The sequence below is a fragment of the Parasteatoda tepidariorum genome, chromosome 3 (genome assembly GCF_982258835.1).
Source record: "Parasteatoda tepidariorum strain Cologne lab strain chromosome 3, Ptep-v5.0, whole genome shotgun sequence".
Taxonomy (NCBI): domain Eukaryota; kingdom Metazoa; phylum Arthropoda; class Arachnida; order Araneae; family Theridiidae; genus Parasteatoda; species Parasteatoda tepidariorum.
Window position 1 is genome coordinate 16,021,637 of NC_141757.1, and position 20,383 is coordinate 16,042,019.

Here is a 20,383-nt window from a genome sequence, read left to right on the forward strand (position 1 = left end):
TTCGAGATTCTGTATTCTGTTTTCAAAGCTATCTGTTGAGTTGATTCATATAAATAATTACTCCATACTTTCGGTTGTTAGGAAATGTTCGGTTATTCAATGTTGTGTATTCTGTTTTTAAAGTTATCTGTTGATTTCACTGACTTATATAACTGTACCATATTTTTTGCGTACGGAAATGTAAGGTAAAATGGGTAAGAATTATCCATGTATGGTTTGGTTTAATTTTAAATTCCATTTAAAAACTCGTGATAATTCAAAAACGGATACGAGTTTTTTTTAAAAAATATTACACAATACTGATAGGGCAACGATAAAACACGATAACAAGACATAAACTTTTGAACAATTGATGAATGAAATAGTTCACATAGTTAAGGAATAGAATGGTCCGCGCAAAAAATGAACAAGATCGTTTTCATGATCAATGAAAGTAATAGTTAATGAAACTAACTATAAATGAAAGAATTGAAATAGTCATTGTAAATTATCCTAACGGTTAATGAAAGAATTGTTTTTAAAATAAATGAAAAAATAATATCCTAATAAATAAAAAATGTTTAAAAGAAAAATTAAGGAAATAATCCACACGATAAAAGGATAAAATGATTTTTATGATAAATAAACAGTTCTTATAAATTCATGATTAAGGAACGAAACTGCTTAATAGATGATTGAAATGATTTTCATAAAATGTGAACGAAATAGTTCTCATGATATCGTTATGAAACTGTTCACATAATAACGGGCCTCTAGATTATTACATTACAAAATCATTTGCAAGCGTACAAAACTATGCGTGCTATTATGATGCCAAATATTTCGCAACATGATAATGGAACATTCACGCATTTTATTTTCTTAAGTGTTTGTTTTTTCTTAAATTCCTCCAAATAAAATCCGTATTTAAGAAAAAAAACATACAAAATAAAATGCGTGAATATTCCGTAGGAGCCATGGTGGTTCAGGGAATAGAGAGTTAGCCTTCCAATGAGATGAGCCGGGTTCGAATCCTAGCGATGGCTGGTCGATACAAATTCCGCACCCGGCTCGCACCGACCACTGTGCTGACGTAAAATATCCTCAGTGGTAGATGGATCATGGATTAGAGTCCGTCAGAATCATGGGAGATTTTCGTGGTTTTCCCCTCCATATAACTCAAATGTGGAATAGTTCCATCAAAAAGTTCCTCCACGAAAGCAAATTTATCCCAATACTTGATCCAGGAGTTCATTTGTGTTCTGGATAGGGTTCAAAATTACAAGGCTATGGAGTTGATCATAAGTAATCGTAAGCCCAAAATTGGGTGGGAAAATCAACGATGGTTATAAAGTCAAATTTTTTGTTAGAGAAATGAAATCTTTTATTTTATTTTATTTCATTTGTTCAATAAACAATTTTTACAACTTAGCGATTACAACTTTTTAAAAAGTGATGGATTTAATATTATTATTTAATAAACTAAAAATAAATTCCGAAAGAAAATATTCGCTTGAATTTATACAGATTTCTTGATGCGCCTGAAAATTCTTTATTTTTAAAGCAGCTTGGAACTGAACTGGGAACTTTAATCAGTCTTTAACAGTTTAATCAGTTTTATCAGTTAAATTGAATCGGTCCAAAAGTGAGTCACAAAGAAGTCGGAGTCATAAGGCCCTTTGCCAAGTTGTTTTTTTTTATTATCATCTATCTCAGATCGTGACTATTTGCAATGTGCAATGTATGCAATTAAAAGAATTCTCAAATGACGCTCTGAGTTCAAGATTTCAATCACATTTTCCTAAATAGTGATCTCTGATGGTCATTCAGCATGATATTCTTCTTCAAGGTTTTTAAAGAAATGATACTGGTATACTTAGCGTTCCGATTAACACTAATAAACGACTTTTTCGACTTATTGAGACAGGGCTTGATGGAAAACCATCATGCAACCATCATCTTGATGGTGAACCATCATTTGATGGGAATGTCTGTTCTTATTCTCCGTACGGTCAGAGACGACTGAGCAACCACGCAAATCTTAGCTGACAAAATGAAACGGATTATGATTATGACAAAATGAAATGAAATGATTATGACAAAATGAACCGATTTATGATTATGACAAAATGAACCTTTTTTACCGATTATAAACGGTCCGAGCCCGCTGGCTTCACAATGAAATCATTGAAATCACTTTCCAAAATAGCTATTAATAATTAATGTTAAATGCACTGTAAGTGATATTATTAAATACCATTAAAAAAATTCTAAATTTAATATTTTTATTGCATATTTCAAGCTCAAATTTTAATATATTTACAGATGAATGATTTTTAAAATTATATTTGCTTCGGAATTAAGAGTTAATACACTTTCTACAGTCCAGTTGTATTGAAGATAAATCTGATGAAAATATGGAATTTTATTTAACTGCCGAATCAAGCGTATTGACAAGTTACTTATAATAAGGGCAAAATGAATTTTAAAGGAAATAATAATAATAATACAAATATTCATTTTAATCTATGAGATTAATTTCCAAAACAGATTTTTAAACTTTTATTCGAATGTATTTTAATCGGATTCGGGAAAATACCTGAAACGGATTTTATGCATCTCTAAATTTATCCTTCTGTTGGGAAATCAGATTAAATTTTACTGACATCGATGCTTATATAGAGAAATGGAATACTAGCAAAAGTACAGTTTAAATGCGGGATGTTTAGGTTTTCTTTATTGAATTTAAGTCTTATATTGATCAAAATGAAGGAGATATTTTCAATTTTTTTCTGTAAATATTGACTTTTTTCTCAGTTTTGCAATTTATTAATTTAGGTTCGTTAAAAGGAAAATAGTGTTTGACCAATATTATCCCATCTGCGAACAATTCGTTTAAAGGGCACTGAATAAAAGTGTTCCATTTCATGCACATATAATTGAGAAACTAACGCTGAAGACTTCTGAGTCAAGAATTCAGACAAACCCTCAATCGTAATAAACTTATGATAAGCATATTTTCGTTTACTGCCGAAGAAAAAAGTAAGAATAAATTTCTCCAATATCAACGACACATGTTACAAACGATAATATTTGTTAGTAGAGTGGGGATAGCCTGGTTGTATGGCACTGTGCCCATGTCCAAGAGGTGGCGGGTTCGATCCCCGTCGGCTGAAGTCTCCCCATGTAGTAAGTGGTGACTGTTGCACGTTAAATCTGTCGAGTCACAAAGTCGTCCATGCCCCCATAACAAATCATACCTCTAGGGGTACTGACCCAGGAGTTTCGTTGTCTTCTGGATTAGTTCAAAATTACAAGGCTACGGAATTGAACATTTGTAGTCGTAAACCCAAAATTGGGTCGGCTGTTCAACGACGGTTATAAAATAAAATATTTATTAGCATATGGACGGGAGCAGTATTTAAATCAACCTACCATATGGTCGTGATTCCGTGCTGAAAAGCTTCTTACCTCTATTTATTCACTTGCAAACTTTATTTTATGTATATGTTTCTAACAAATTGGGAAAACCAGCATAGTATACAAAGTCTACAATGCTGAAAATCGTTTAAAATGGTGCAAATATGAGCTGATGAAGAATTTTGCCCATTGTATATAATGACAAACGGCAAAGCGAAGCATGAAATATGATTAATGCATGGTTTTAATTATTATAATTATTATTATATGAAAGGAATTTCTTGGTTTGAATTGTAAGATCATATTTTATTTTGTTATCTTTAATAAGTGATTTAATTAATATATTTAAGTGTTTATTCTCTAAAAAAGCTGAGATTGGAATTAATTTCATTTTGGCTAAAGATCTAATATTCTGAGTTGTAATAAATGGCAACTTAACAAGTTATCAAGATTGTCCCCACAAGCACCTTATTCTCTAAAAAAGATTAGATTGGAATTAATTTCATTTTGGCTTAAGATCTAATATTCTGAGTTGTAATAAATGGCAACTTAACAAGTTATCAAGATTGTCCCCGCAAGCACCTTATTCTCTAAAAAAGCTTAGATTGGAATTCATTTCATTTTGGCTTAAGATCTAATATTCTGAGTTGTAATAAATGGCAACTTAACAAGTCATCAAGATTGTCCCCACAAGCACCTTATTCTCTAAAAAAGATTAGATTGGAATTAATTTCATTTTGGCTTAAGATCTAATATTCTGAGTTGTAATAAATGGCAACTTAACAAGTTATCAAGATTGTCCCCGCAAGCACCTTATTCTCTAAAAAAGCTTAGATTGGAATTCATTTCATTTTGGCTTAAGATCTAATATTCTGAGTTGTAATAAATGGCAACTTAACAAGTCATCAAGATTGTCCCCACAAGCACCTTATTCTCTAAAAAAGATTAGATTGGAATTAATTTCATTTTGGCTTAAGATCTAATATTCTGAGTTGTAATAAATGGCAACTTAACAAGTTATCAAGATTGTCCCCACAAGCACCTTATTCTCTAAAAAAGATTAGATTGGAATTAATTTCATTTTGGCTTAAGATCTAATATTCTGAGTTGTAATAAATGGCAACTTAACAAGTTATCAAGATTGTCCCCACAAGCGCCTTATTCTCTAAAAAAGCTTAGATTGGAATTCATTTCATTTTGGCTTAAGATCTAATATTCTGAGTTGTAATAAATGGCAACTTAACAAGTTATCAAGATTGTCCCCACAAGCACCTTATTCTCTAAAAAAGATTAGATTGGAATTAATTTCATTTTGGCTGAAGATCTAATATTCTGAGTTGTAATAAATGGCAACTTAACAAGTTATCAAGATTGTCCCCACAAGCACCTTATTCTCTAAAAAAGCTTAGATTGGAATTAATTTCATTTTGGCTTAAGATCTAATATTCTGAGTTGTAATAAATGGCAACTTAACAAGTTATCAAGATTGTCCCCACAAGCACCTTATTCTCTAAAAAAGATTAGATTGGAATTAATTTCATTTTGGCTGAAGATCTAATATTCTGAGTTGTAATAAATGGCAACTTAACAAGTTATCAAGATTGTCCCCACAAGCACCTTATTCTCTAAAAAAGCTTAGATTGGAATTAATTTCATTTTGGCTTAAGATCTAATATTCTGAGTTGTAATAAATGGCAACTTAACAAGTTATCAAGATTGTCCCCACAAGCACCTTATTCTCTAAAAAAGATTAGATTGGAATTAATTTCATTTTGGCTGAAGATCTAATATTCTGAGTTGTAATAAATGGCAACTTAACAAGTTATCAAGATTGTCCCCACAAGCACCTTATTCTCTAAAAAAGCTTAGATTGGAATTAATTTCATTTTGGCTTAAGATCTAATATTCTGAGTTGTAATAAATGGCAACTTAACAAGTTATCAAGATTGTCCCCACAAGCACCTTATTCTCTAAAAAAGATTAGATTGGAATTAATTTCATTTTGGCTGAAGATCTAATATTCTGAGTTGTAATAAATGGCAACTTAACAAGTTATCAAGATTGTCCCCACAAGCACCTTATTCTCTAAAAAAGCTTAGATTGGAATTAATTTCATTTTGGCTTAAGATCTAATATTCTGAGTTGTAATAAATGGCAACTTAACAAGTTATCAAGATTGTCCCCACAAGCACCTTATTCTCTAAAAAAGATTAGATTGGAATTAATTTCATTTTGGCTGAAGATCTAATATTCTGAGTTGTAATAATTGGCAACCTAACAAGTTATCAAGATTGTCCCCACAAGCACCTTGTAGTGGATGTATATATATAACATAAAAAGCTTCAATTAATCTTTTTATGGTATTCCTTTTCTGTAAATCCTGTTCTTAATTTATCATTCAAAACGAAACGCTTTCTCACACTTTTAAGTTCACATCCTGTCCTTTAATCTATTTTTGGTTCAAGTATACATTAATTAAAAGTAAAATATTTATCCCTTTGTTCTTTGTAGGAATCACGCGACCTACAAGAAAAAAAGAGAAAAAACGAAGAAAATTAATTTTATTTTGAGTGCTCCTCATACTATTGTATTGATATATTTTGCATTGGCTTTATTGATGCAATATTAGAAAGCACTCCTTTTTGCTGATATAATCGTGTGAGCTGATGACGAAATTATATATTTTCATTTTTATGTTATTTTAATATTTTTTTAATTTAATTTCTTTAATGTTCTTTTTTCTTCTCTTTTCATTAATCTTTAATTCTCTCCATGTTTTCTCTGTGTTTATATATAGATATATATATAATGTATACCATAATTTTCGCATTATAGTACTAGTTTTAATTCTCGAAATATCACACGAGGTTAGAAATGTTGAAGAGAGCTTCCAAAGCATCTTTCCTTTGATGATGTTAAATGGCTCTTCCTTGTTTAGAATTTAACATCCTCTCGTCTTTAACACATTCATCAAGCGCTCCCTTTTAATGTATGTGTTGTCCATGCAACAACCACGCTCGGATGGATGCAGTGAAAAGTCAAATAAGAGTCCGTGGAGCGGAAAATGCGATTGTTCGCCCCTCTCTCTCATCTCGTGCACTCTTGGTTCTTTTGTGGGTGGCCAGAAGACGTGGATTTCCTTTATACCCAAATGGGTGGTCCAGAGGAACTGAGTCACAGCTTAAGTGGATTACTTGCCTCTGTTTCGGAGATTAGTTGACTCGGAGATGGCCCAAAAGGAAAACTGCACAGTTGCTGTTTCGTTTTCGCCAAATGTCGCCAGCTCGGTGTTCGCTGCCATTAAATAGTGCATGCCTTATACAGTGGGGGATTCATTTCCTAGAGGTTTTTATGCGTGGTAGCTAAATAGTTTTATTCCTGGGAAAAGTCAGGGTCGCATTACGAGATAGGCTTTGCTTTAATTGAATTGATATCGTTTTTTTTGTTTTTGTGGCTTAATACTATACTTCTCATCCTGGCATTTATGGCACTGTTTCAGTTTGGTACGCTGAATATTTGTTCGCGGTGTCTTTCATTTTTTTTCTCTGAATGATGTTACTAAATTATGCATATAAATGAATGTGAATTTTGAAACTCCAATACAACAGTAAAATAATGAAATAAATGCAGTTATAAAAATTGTTGTGTATCTACCACTACAAACATATAATTCCAATTCACTAGTATATAAGGCATGTTAACTCGATTTTATAGTGGGGCACCTTTTCATATATGCAGGTTGACATTGTCGATAACTATTATCCTTAATAATAAAATTTAATAACGTTTTTTTTTCTCCATTTTTGAATGTCGGATTATATTCGCTTAGGGAATGAACTATAAAATGTATATAACATGTAATATTATTACAGCAGAATACAAATACCTGCAATACAGGAAAAGTAATATCGTTTGTTGCAGACTGATTCGTATATTGAACTGCAAATATATCGACCCTAGTGCTTAAATAAACTTACTGTCATCCATTATGGAGAAAAGGAAATAAACCTCATAGGTCTTTCGAAACATGCATCGCAATTTTGGGTTAGGTTTTCGCAAAAAACCATCTTTCTCTTCTTCTTCTTCACTGGCACCACAGCCCCGGATAGGCCAAGGCCCAATGGCCTTCCATAGAGTTACATTAAATGCTACCTTATTGTACTGGGGGGAAGCTTATCGATTCAAACTAATCCCTAAATACTATATTGGCATAAAATATTAATATTAAATACGCAGAAAAAGGCCTTATGGTATGAACCTTATTAATGAATACATTACAAAAAATGCTTGGCAAACTCGTACATACGAGTATATCTGTGGAGAAAAGATGTACTTCAACTTGTAATTTTAGTTCGAACTTGTTTTAAGTATAAATTCATAGTTTTTTTTGTGTAAAATTAGTGCAGCTAAAAATTAATTAAAGAATAATAAATAGGAAAAAAATGAGTAGTTTCAGGTGTTGAAGTTCTATTTTGGATTTTGATTTTTGAAATATAATGCTAAAAAATGTGGAAAAAAAATTAAATTAACTTTTGAATGAAACTGTGGCTTTAAAAAAAAATAATACGTATTTATTTTCGAATACAATTTATTCTGTTTCTTAGTTCTTCAAAAAATATCTTTTTGTTGGTTTTCTTTAATTTTAATAACACATCTTGTTAAGTCGCTCATTGATTGGAAATGTAACTTAAGAATCAACTTACAAAAGAAAATATCATTTTTAATGAGTTTTTTTCAAAGTAAAAGCTCCTTTACAACAAAAACAAATGACTCTTTAATTTAGAATAGCATTGTATATTACTGATCAAATACAGAAAATTTCATTGTTTCTCGAAAAGCTTTTTCAATTCTTGATTCTTGTTTAGTTTAGAATATTAGAGGTGTTCGATATAAAGAATTGGTTCTAAATGTCATTGTTTTTTGAAGAACTTCTTCTATATCTAATTATTCTCAAGAATATTAGAGATGTTTAAAATCAAAACGACCTCTTAACTAGTCTTAAGATACTAAATACATCAATAGTTTTAAAAAATGAAATTAGAAGTTGATAAAATCAGTTTTAATTTTCCTGAAATGGAAAGGAGGTTCAGGCTTGCTTTAGTAGAGTCTTCATTGTCCTTTCATTCATCGCGTTTCTTTTGATATAAAAAAATGATAGTTTTGAAATAAGTATGTAAATTAGGTTTATTGCTAACTAAACTAAGCAAAAAACTATTACTAAGTAAAAAAAAGACCTGTCCTTGGCAATTAAGCAAGTAAAAATAAATAAATTCAGTAGAACCTCGTTAAGAAGAAAATGCTAACAAGAATTTTCGCTTAAGACGAATTAAATAGTTTTCATATGACATTACCTTAAAAATCACTAATAATTGCATCATTTAATTTAATGCGAATATAAAAATTAAAAAAAACATTGTAAATTTTGAGGTACATTAGCTTATGAAAACAAGCTTATTGCTTTTTCCGAACTGGACATGTGTTTGGTTAATACAATTGTTTTTGGAACTGAGGGGACGAGGAGTCACCATTAGTGCACGTTTATCTGCAATTGGTGACGTCACCAACTGTTCTCGTGAGGAGGCATGCATCTTTGACCATAGCTGAACTAAGTGGTGATCATGGAGAAAAAGAAAGCAAATCAATTCTTATAAATAAATTAAACAAAATAAATTTTCTAGTTTAGGAAAAAAAGTCCTTTTAGCTTGAAAAGTTTGTGTGATATTTTTGCAATATATTTTTTTTAATACATTTATTCATCTACAGGTATTATTTAAATTTTTCTTTAATGATTATTTTTAATTTTATCCTAAACAACTTATATATTTTATCCTGATATATTTTGTAAGTTCATTGGAAATTCGGTTAACAGGGTGCGTAGCCAAATTATTCAACAAAAAATAAGCACATTTTAAGCACTTTTCAAGCACTCAAAAATATTTTTAAGCACTTTAAAAAAAATATTATAATTAGGCACGGTTAAAAAGTTTTTGACAATGGACGGTTTTATCTTGTTTTAACCGTTATGTCAAAAAAAAACCTTTCGGCATTGTTTTTGACAATTGTCAAAAATCATTAAATTTTGAATCATGTATAACGAATGGCGCTTTTTATACGCTACGGGCTGACAATGCGCCGAAATAGATTGGGGGGGTTGAATTAATAGTGAAAAAGTTGAATAGAACAATGTGAACTGTGTCTTTTTGCATAATTCGCAGCGAAAATCAACATAGTAAGGGAAAAATCTCATTTTGAAAAAGGGAAAAGTAAGCACTTTTTAAAAACACTACGCATCCTGGTTAATACGAAAAAAAATTTGCAAATAAAGATCTATTTTTTTTTGTAAAATTAGAAGAGTATTTCAAGATAAAATAGATATTAATATTTAAAATATTAGTGACTCATTCTACTTTTTTTCTACTTTTTAAGCGTTTTATGCGTGGGTGCATTTTATTTTCTCCGACAATTGCATTGCTCACTCGTTTAATTTTCGTCCAAAAATTGGTTTAATCGGTGTTCGTTGAACTCAAATGGACGCCCAGAGTGAGGTGCACATTTCAGTCAAAATTTGCATTTTTTAAACTTGTTAAACTTTTTAAACTTGTCATGAGTGGTTCTTTCAGCTACAAATGCTTTTGCGGCTTTAGAAATTTGAATGAAAGCAAAAAGTCTGAAGTACTCGGAAAAGCTCATTGTTCTTATTTTGCTCAACTTGGCATAATTGGCTTGAACAGAACATCTTCTTTCGAAGGATCTAAAACTTTCCGCTAAAAACATTTAATGACATACGGAATATTAAAATTTAAGAAAAAGACGCCAGGAACTTAATTGCTAACCCAATAATTACATATTTAATTGCTTGTTTTTTTAGAAGCAAGTCTTAAAATAAGTCCTTCCTTTTTTTTTTATTCAAATTTCCTTTGCAACGGAAATCTTCTAAAAACAAGCGGAAACTTCTTTAAACTGATTTGTTTTATTTTACACTTGACTGAACAAATACAGTACATCCTCCAAAAATCCTGCTTACGATGCGAAAAATTTTTCGTAATCTTAATCGTTGTAGCGATAAAAGAAAAACACAGCGAGCAGCACTCCTATCTTTAATGAAATAAATATTTGCATTTTTCTTATAAATCTCTAGAAAAACAACTTTTCTCCGTAAAGTTCTTACTGCTTTTTTTTCTACCTGTAGTTTAATCTGCGAAGAAAATTTCGTTAAGAAAAATCCTCGAGGAAAAAGAAAGCAAGAAAAAGCAACATTATACTTAAACTGCTCGAGTACGGTATAATAACAATAGATGACGGGACAGTACTGTTTCCATCTGATACGATAACACAAAACCAAAGCTCAGCCTTAATAAATGCTATGCTAGTCAAAAGATAGAAAGAAAAAAAGAAAATTCTAAGTGAAAATACCTAACAAAAAAAGTTTAAAAGATAATTTGATTTAATGGCACAGAACGGCACTAACTCGATTATATGCCAGAGAAAGAGGCAGAAAGGCAGAGGAGCGGATGAAGGAAGAAAAAAAAATTACGGGGTATTTATTTGTTTTGTTTTATTTAGCTGAGCTTGCTGTGCTAAAGAAAAGAAAAGAAAAGAGGAAATTTTTCGGCCTCATGTTCTCACGTATCAGATGGCTTAATGAGCTAATAAAATCAGTGTTACGCTGAAAGAAATGATTTGTAGATGCTTGATCTGGCTTCTGATCTTAAGGAGATTTCTTCTTTTTTTTTCTTTTTTTTTGGAAATTGAATGTCTTTCTTAATATCATTGTTGCAATAAACGTGTATTATCAATCAATTTTCTTTTCCGTTCAATAAATACATTGTTTAAATGTATTTAAGCTTCCTAATAAAGGAGATTTTTTTTTAGTTCGAAAATCACTTATAAAGAATGTAGTCAGCTATAAATGTTGGAGCTATAAAACAGCAAAACCTTGCAAAATTATTGCAGCCTTAATACGATGCCTAGCTAAACCGTATCGTGCAAATTAAAGCCTCTGAAACTTTTTTACGTTGCACTGAGGTTCAAATTGAATAGAAAAAATATTTAAATTTGTCTTTTTATTAATGTCGCAGCAAATTTAAATGAAATCAACACATCATTTATAATCAACACAGACCTACTTTTTTGAGTTTAGTCGAAGCCATGTTGGACAATATTCTGTGATATTCGACTATGGCTAAGGACTTTTTTAAATGCTTCGTGATGTAAGTGACTTTTTTAAATGCTTCGAATTGTGACAATTTTCTTCAATACGCATTTCGAACTGTGACAATTTTCTTCAATACGCTTTTCGAACTGTGACAATTTTCTTAACTACGCATTTCGAACTGTGACAATTTTTTTAAATACCCCCTTGGAACTGTGACAATTTTCTTCAATACGTCTTTAGAACTGTGACAATTTTTTTAAATGCGCATTTCGAAATGTGACAATTTCTTCAATACGCCTTTCGAACTATGATAATTTTCTTAACTACGCATTTCGAACTGTGACAATTTTCTTCAATACGCCTTTAGAACTGTGACAGTTTTCCTCAATAAGCATTTCGAACTGTGACAAATTCTTCAATACGCCTTTCGAACTGTGACAATTTTCTTAAATATGCATTTCAAACTGTGACTATTTTCTTCAATACGCCTTTCGAATTATGACAATTTTCTTAACTACGCATTTCGAACAGTGACAATTTTCTTAAAAACGCCTTTAGAACTGTGACAGTTTTCTTCAATACGCCTTTCGAACGGTGACAATTTTCTTAAATACGCCTTTCGAACTATGGCAATCTTATATACGTCTTTTGAACTTTGACAGTTTTCTTAAATACGCATTTCCAACTTTGACAATTTTCTTCAATACGCATTTCGAACTGTGACAGTTTTCTTCAATACGCCTTTCGAACAGTGACAATTTTCTTAAATACGCCTTTCGAACTATGACAATCTTATATACGCCTTTCGAACTATGACAATTTTCTTAAATACGCATTTTGAGTTGTGTCCAAACAAAAAAGCTCACCGACGATCGATGCTTCAATGATGAGTAATATTAGTGAAAAATAAAGTTTAATATTAACCCATTTATCTTAAATGCTTTAATTACTTCTCACAAAATAACTATAAACTGGAATTAAAAATGAATAAAATACAGTACAATTCACTGAATTTTTGAAATATGGTAAAAAAAATTATTTACCAGAATAATTCATCTTGAGGGAAAAAAATTATATCTCATACCCTCATTTAATTGATAACGATGTGGCTTCCGAAGTTGTTATACGTAGTAAGCAGATGCATTAAAATGGGTAAAACTGTAGTAAAAATAGTGAAACTACTTTCAACACCCAAAAAGGTTCGCTTTTAACACATTTATGTGATAATAAACATTATTTATGATTTTCTGGCCTTAGGTTTGACACACATATCTGTTATGAATTGCGTCCTATGTAAACTTCAAAAGTTAAAATATTACCCGTTGAAAAATCTAAAGATTTAAATATATTTCTTTAAAAAAAATGCTCCTATTTTAGATTGTCAATATTGCACATGCATAGTACTTTGTGCGTAATTATGAATAATGAAATCAATTTGAAACTACAGCAAAATATGATAAATATTTTGTTTCGTGATCCTCAATTAATTTATCGCCGGACTAATTAATATTTGTGAGGTCCCCATCGATAAATCAGTAGACTGTTACAAACATAACAGTATATTAACAAATATATTTTATTTTATAGCCATCGTTGAACAGCCGACCCAGTTTTGGAGTTTAGGACTACTAATGTTCAACTACGTAACCTTGTAATTTTGCACCCAATACAGAAGACAAGGGAACTCCTGGATCAAGTATTGGGAGAAATTTGCCTTCGTGGAGGACATTTTTGATGGAACTAACCCGCATTTGAGTGACATGGAGAGGAAGACCATGAGAACCTACCACGGTTAGCCTGACGGCAAGGGGACTCTAACCCATGATCCGTCTACCTGAGGATATTTCACGTCATCACTGAGGTCGGTGCAACCCGGATGCGGAATTCATATCGACTGGGATTCGAACCCGGTTCACCTCTTTGGAAGGCGAACGCTCTATCCCCTGAGCCATGACAATTTGAAATTTATCATGCTATTGTACGCTACCGAGCAAGACGAAAGAGTTATGAAGGTTATGAGTTATGAAGGATAAAGATAATTGTGAAATTATAAAGTGATGCGCCCAGATCCGGAGTGACAACCGATGATCTAGATAAGAGCGCCACCTCTCGGCATAAATTGTCAAATTCTTAAAACTCCACTACGACTGGATACTTTAATCCATAACTATGAATTAATAAATGTTTGTATATTGTAAAATAAGGGCCGGGATAGCCTAGGTGGTAGGACGCTGGGCCCATGTCCAAGAGGTAGTGGGTTCGATCCCCACCGGCATAAAAGTCCCCGTGTAGTAAATGGTGATTGATGCACGTTAAATCTGTCGACTCTCAAAGTCCTCCACGTTCCCATAACAAATTAGGCCTCTTGGGGTACTGATCCTGGAGTTTTCTTGTCTTCTGGATTGATTCAAAAGTACAAAGAGTTGAACATTAGTAGTCGTAAACCCAAAATTCGGTCGGCTTTTCAACGACGGTTATAAAATAAAATAAAATATAGATTTCAATAACAAAAGTACAAAGCTACGGGGTTGAACATTAGTAGTCGTAAACCCAAAATTGGGTCGGCTTTTCAACGACGGTTATAAAATAAAGTAAAATATAGATTTCAATAACACAAAAGTACAAAGCTACGGAGTTGAACATTAGTAGTCGTAAACCCAAAATTGGGTCGGCTTTTCAACGACGGTTATAAAATAAAATAAAATATAGATTTCAATAACAAAAGTACAAAGCTACGGAGTTGAACATTAGTAGTCGTAAACCCAAAATTGGGTCGGCTTTTCAACGACGGTTATAAAATAAAATAAAATATAGATTTCAATAACAAAAGTACAAAGCTAAGGAGTTGAACATTAGTAGTCGTAAACCCAAAATTGGGTCGGCTTTTCAACGACGGTCATAAAATAAAATAAAATATAGATTTCAATAACAAAAGTACAAAGCTACGGAGTTGAACATTAGTAGTCGTAAACCCAAAATTGGGTCGGCTTTTCAACGACGGTTATAAAATAAAATAAAATATAGATTTCAATAACAAAAGTACAAAGCTACGGAGTTGAACATTAGTAGTCGTAAACCCAAAATTGGGTCGGCTTTTCAACGACGGTTATAAAATAAAATAAAATATAGATTTCAATAACAAAAGTACAAAGCTAAGGAGTTGAACATTAGTAGTCGTAAACCCAAAATTGGGTCGGCTTTTCAACGACGGTTATAAAATAAAATAAAATATAGATTTCAATAACAAAAGTACAAAGCTACGGAGTTGAACATTAGTAGTCGTAAACCCAAAATTGGGTCGGCTTTTCAACGACGGTTATAAAATAAAATAAAATATAGATTTCAATAACAAAAGTACAAAGCTAAGGAGTTGAACATTAGTAGTCGTAAACCCAAAATTGGGTCGGCTTTTCAACGACGGTCATAAAATAAAATAAAATATAGATTTCAATAACAAAAGTACAAAGCTACGGAGTTGAACATTAGTAGTCGTAAACCCAAAATTGGGTCGGCTTTTCAACGACGGTTATAAAATGAAATAAAATATAGATTTCAATAACAAAAGTACAAAGCTACGGAGTTGAACATTAGTAGTCGTAAACCCAAAATTGGGTCGGCTTTTCAACGACGGTTATAAAATAAAATAAAATATAGATTTCAATAACAAAAGTACAAAGCTAAGGAGTTGAACATTAGTAGTCGTAAACCCAAAATTGGGTCGGCTTTTCAACGACGGTCATAAAATAAAATAAAATATAGATTTCAATAATTTTACTAACGTGCAACTTTAATCTTTTTTAAATACAATTCAATTGTTTTTAGTATAAATTTAAACTATATGGAGATAAACTATATGTATAACTTAATATAGTTATACGTAATCTCAATTTCATTTAACGATAATTTTATTATTTTATTGTAAAAAACCATTTGGGTAGCACACTGTGTTAGTCTTATTATGACACAATTTTTGTATATTTATTGTTAGCATTTTATATTGATATTATTTTAATTTAACCTAATCTATTAATAAGTTATCGATTTCAGCAATAAACACGAGCTTTTATTCGGACACTATTGGAAACAATCATGAAAACTTCTAGATTAATCATTCATCAAAAAAGATAAATGTATTCGATTAAAAATAATTTTTTCGTGCTTGCTTCCTATTTAATATTTTTTTCAAATATAAGCACCTGTTATCGTCTCCACCCACGATATCAATTGAACAGTATCGTAGCTGCTTTAATTTCGTTTGAATAAGCCATTTTCCAATAAAGCATTGAATGTCAATCGTGTTGAGAACATTGTATCGCGTGTTGCCATTTTCCCCGTGTTTTCCAGTAATGAGCTTGTAAAACTTCTTTTTTTCATCGATGTTTTGTGCTGAATACGCTTGTTGCAATGAAGAACTTCTATAAATTAATTATAGCTAAAATACGTTTTGACATTATCCTTCGACAATAGTTTTTTTCGTGCTAGATGTTAATAAAAGTTTTACATTTATTGTAATAAATGTATTCTTTTTTCTTCTACGTTTATAGACGCGATTGTTATTAATCCGACAGACTTTTGCATGCTTGTTTAGCACGAAAATAATTCGAAATTATAAAAGTAAAGCATTCCAGCAATAGCCAGTTGTAGGCCAGAGTAATTTTGAAGGTTAAACCTCCACAATTTCATGACCAACGGCATGGTTGTGACAATGGGGCAGGCAATGCACACGGGTCATCTTTATTTATCAGATAAGCTGGTACACATACTGAAAAAATGGAATTCTTAAATGTCAAGAAATTTTCTTCGTTTTTGACGAAACCGTTTCCTGGTATATACTCCGAGCAAACACTTCGTCAAAGTGACCTAATAAGAAAAATGTCAAGAAATAAGTCATTCTATTTTTTCCAACAAAAAAAAAATACTTGTAAGGTGTAATGTACTATTTTTTCTAATAATCGCTTTGTCATGAAGATGTAGGTGGGTCAATATCACCTTCGCAACACAAGAAAGACAGGTAAGACAAACTACACTCGTGCTTGCAGCGGGATTCGAACCCAGGATTTTCCTGTTGCATAGACAAATTTTTCACCACCATACACGCTGGTCGACTTATGTCGTTACATCATTTACGATCGTCTAATTCTCCCACGGTATCTTACGACGAGGTTTCGAGTTGAGGAAACATTTTCGTCATACATTTTAGAGTTTGCGTTTCATCAAAATTCAAGTGATATTGTGACGAAATAATTCTCAAAATTAACGCGAAATGCAGCTCTCAGGGATTGCTGAATTATCAAAAGTGATAGTTTTATTCCTTAGAGTGCTGTTATTGTTGTTCATTTATGTTGCACTAGAGCTGCTCAATGGGCTATTGGCGACGATCTAAGAAACATCCCTGACGATGATCTGAAGACATGCCATCACAATTTTGATTCATTCACACCCCCGCTTCTGGAGTTCGATACGGTAGAACTGTTTAACGAGTACCAATACCGCACACCCTTGGTCCCTTCGCAGATTAATCTTTCTGAGAGTGCATTGACATGAAGCTGGGTGGGCTTTAAAATACAATTGGGGATTGAACCCAAGTCCTTTGCAAGGGCTGTTTTATGCCGCTAAATTCAGCTCTCGCGGCTCTATTAGAAATTATAGGAGGTTAAAAAAAATTGGATACAGTACTTTTGAAACTTACAGTACCTGGGTACTTATGAAAAAAAAATTCTTTTCTTATATTGCAAGCATGAATTTAGTATAAACTTAAATTTAAGAGTAGTTTAATAAGTTACGATTGAAAAAAAAAATTTCAAATATGTGGAATATTTATCAAAAACGAAATTGTTTCGGAAACAACTTATGTTCCCATTTTTCAAAAAATATATATGATATGGATTTCGAAAATGTTTCTCTTCTCAAAAGAAATTCTTTTGTTCAAAACATAAACATTGTTATTTTACGCTCAATTCGAAACTTTATCTTTTATTTTATTTTTTTTAAATTCTTCGGAATAAACTGTGTTTTTCCGCTAAAACATTCGACTGAGTATGAATCATGAAAACATAAGAATAACTTTTTTTCTTCCATTTCGGCTGAGCCCGACCATAAGCTCTTTTCCAAACCGCTCTCACAGAAACTCAAAAGTACCTTTGCCTTAGTGGGGGATTTATGTTTGTGTGATAAAAGAAAGAAATTACCTTTGGGAGAGTGAGCATGTTTATGTTTATGCTGGAAAAATTATGAAAGTTGTTTTTAAATGTCAAAACCCTTTCGTCATCAAACATGAAAAGAATTGAAGTAAAATTTTCAAAAAGCAATTTATTTTCATAAAAGTACAAGAGTAATCCTTTGCGAATCTAATATTCCATCAAAAACATCGTTTAAACATCAGAAATAGAAAAATATTATACGAGTTACGATGTAACCTTGATCAAACAGATAAATGGTGATACAAAATATTGCTTGTTAACCCTTTGACGCAGATGGGGACAATTTTGTCCCTTTTATATTTTTTTCTGGCGCTGTAAAGACAAGCAAAAATAAATCTTAAATAAATAAATTTTTATAATAAATATATAAATTTTATATATTTATTATAAAAATTTACTATATTAAATAGATAAATAAATAAAAAATAATTATTATATTAAGAAAAATTATTTTAAATAAATAATTTTTATAATAAATTTTTCAATAAATGCAATTTTAAAATAAATAAATCTTATTAAAAAAAATTTCATTTAGTAAAAGTGATTTTTAATCATAAAAAAAAACAGCCTAATTATTATATTATCGGAATAATATTTGTACTAAAATATGAAAAAGTAATTTGAAAATTATTTATTTTCATTCATATTCAAACATATATCTATAACTAATTTTGTAAATGAAAGAAATTTTAATGATGAACTGTTTTTTTTTTCGACCTAAATAACTGCAAACAAAAGCAAATTCGATAAATGATTGTTTGTAAGTAAACCGTGTTTGTCAGATTTTTACCTTTAACGTAGTAAAAGACACCAATATTCCATGCTGTATTTCATAAACATTGATTATTAAAATGCTAAATATATATTTTTTATTTATTTTTACCTTTTTGACCTAAATTTTCACGAAATAATGAAAAAAGTATGAAAAAGTTGTTCAAAAAGAATTCTGCGCCAAGTGGTTAATGACCTTGCTGCTGTGCCATATTTTTCAAATATTTGCAAAGCAATTTTTTTTAAATTTTTCATCACTTACTGTCAATTGTTGAGACTTTCGTTACTTTTAACTTAAGACTTGTTGTTACTTTTAACTACATATTTATCTTTTTAGTTTGACGTAACACCTGTTGTATCTTGATTTATCCTTCTTATAAAGGTGTACCTATATGACATCGAAACACATATACGTTTTAATAAAAGATTTAATTAATTCTGACTGGCCGTGGTAGCCCAGTGGTTAGCGAATCAGACTCGGTCCGGTGTGGCCGTAGTTCAATCCTCAACTCCGCTAAGATCCGAGAACATGCGATATACTGCTCATAAAATCAGTGAAATCAAACGTTCAGTGCTTTGTTGCTGAGCAGCTGAGTACAGGGATCTGTAGAAAATTTCCTTCTCCTTAAAATCTACTGCTCATAAAATCAGTGAAATCAAACGTTCAGTGCTTTGTTGCTGAGTACAGGAATCTGTAGAAAATTTCCTTCTCCTTAAAATCTACTGCTCATAAAATCAGTGAAATCAAACGTTCAGTACTTTGTTGCTGAGCAGCTGAGTACAGGGATCTGTAGAAAATTTCCTTCTCCTTAAAATCTACTGCTCATAAAATCAGTGAAATCAAACGTTCAGTGCTTTGTTGCTGAGCAGCTGAGTACAGGGATCTGTAGAAAATTTCCTTCTCCTTAAAATCTACTGCTCATAAAATCAGTGAAATCAAACGTTCAGTGCTTTGTTGCTTAGCAGCTGAGTACAGGGATCTGTAGAAAATTTCCTTCTCCTTAAAATCTACTGCTCATAAAATCAGTGAAATCAAACGTTCAGTGCTTTGTTGCTGAGCAGCTGAGTACAGGGATCTGTAGAAAATTTCCTTCTCCTTAAAATCTATGTCTAAATTGAGGAAATGGCTCCGCCAATGAGTGGTGCTGCCATCTATCCGTGAGATTAAGTTCAGATAAAAGTGTCGAAAAACCGATCGTGAAGTTAAAGTGTATTAAAAAAACTGCTATGGCGTTCTATTGCTTTTATTCTAGACACTGTTTTACATGATTTACAGTAAAATTTTAATGTTACTGAAAAGCTCAGTTTTTTGAAGTACTGAATGCTTTACAGTAATGCTTACTTAAAAAGTAGGAAACGAAATAATGATGCAGGATGTCGAGAGATAATACTTGACTGAGGGAGTAATTCCATAATTACATGAGTTCCCGTTACGTCACGAACATCACGCTACGTTATCGTGCGAAAAAATCACGTGATCGTTCGAAATTATTATTATTATCATTATTGAAATACGATTTAAAGATTGCTAAGTAAGAGTTTTATTTAAGGGAATGTAATACTACTTCTTGTAAAAAAAAAAATTAAGGTTGTTCTTCTTGTTAAAAGAAGTTCTTCTTGCTCTTGTTAATATAATGGCTAAACAGCATTACAGCTTTAAAATAATCTTTATGTCTTGAACAAAAAAATAAAAAATTAAAAAAAAAATAGAAATTAATAAATAAAAAAAAAATTTCGATAGTATGGGAGCTGTTTACGAATATTATTTGCTTATCACTAGATTGCCTAAGGAAGTCATTTTGACTGCTTTTTAATTTTAATTAGAAAAACAATGATGTATATAATGACACAATTTCTT

The 20,383-nt window shown here is 31.3% G+C and overlaps 1 protein-coding gene across 3 annotated transcripts in view; it reads left to right on the forward strand.

Moving 5' to 3' along the window:
• LOC107450135 (cell adhesion molecule Dscam1-like) overlaps nucleotides 1-20,383 on the forward strand; it is a 446,044-nt gene that overhangs the window by 273,762 nt on the left and 151,899 nt on the right. The gene's annotated exons all lie outside the window — the stretch shown is intronic.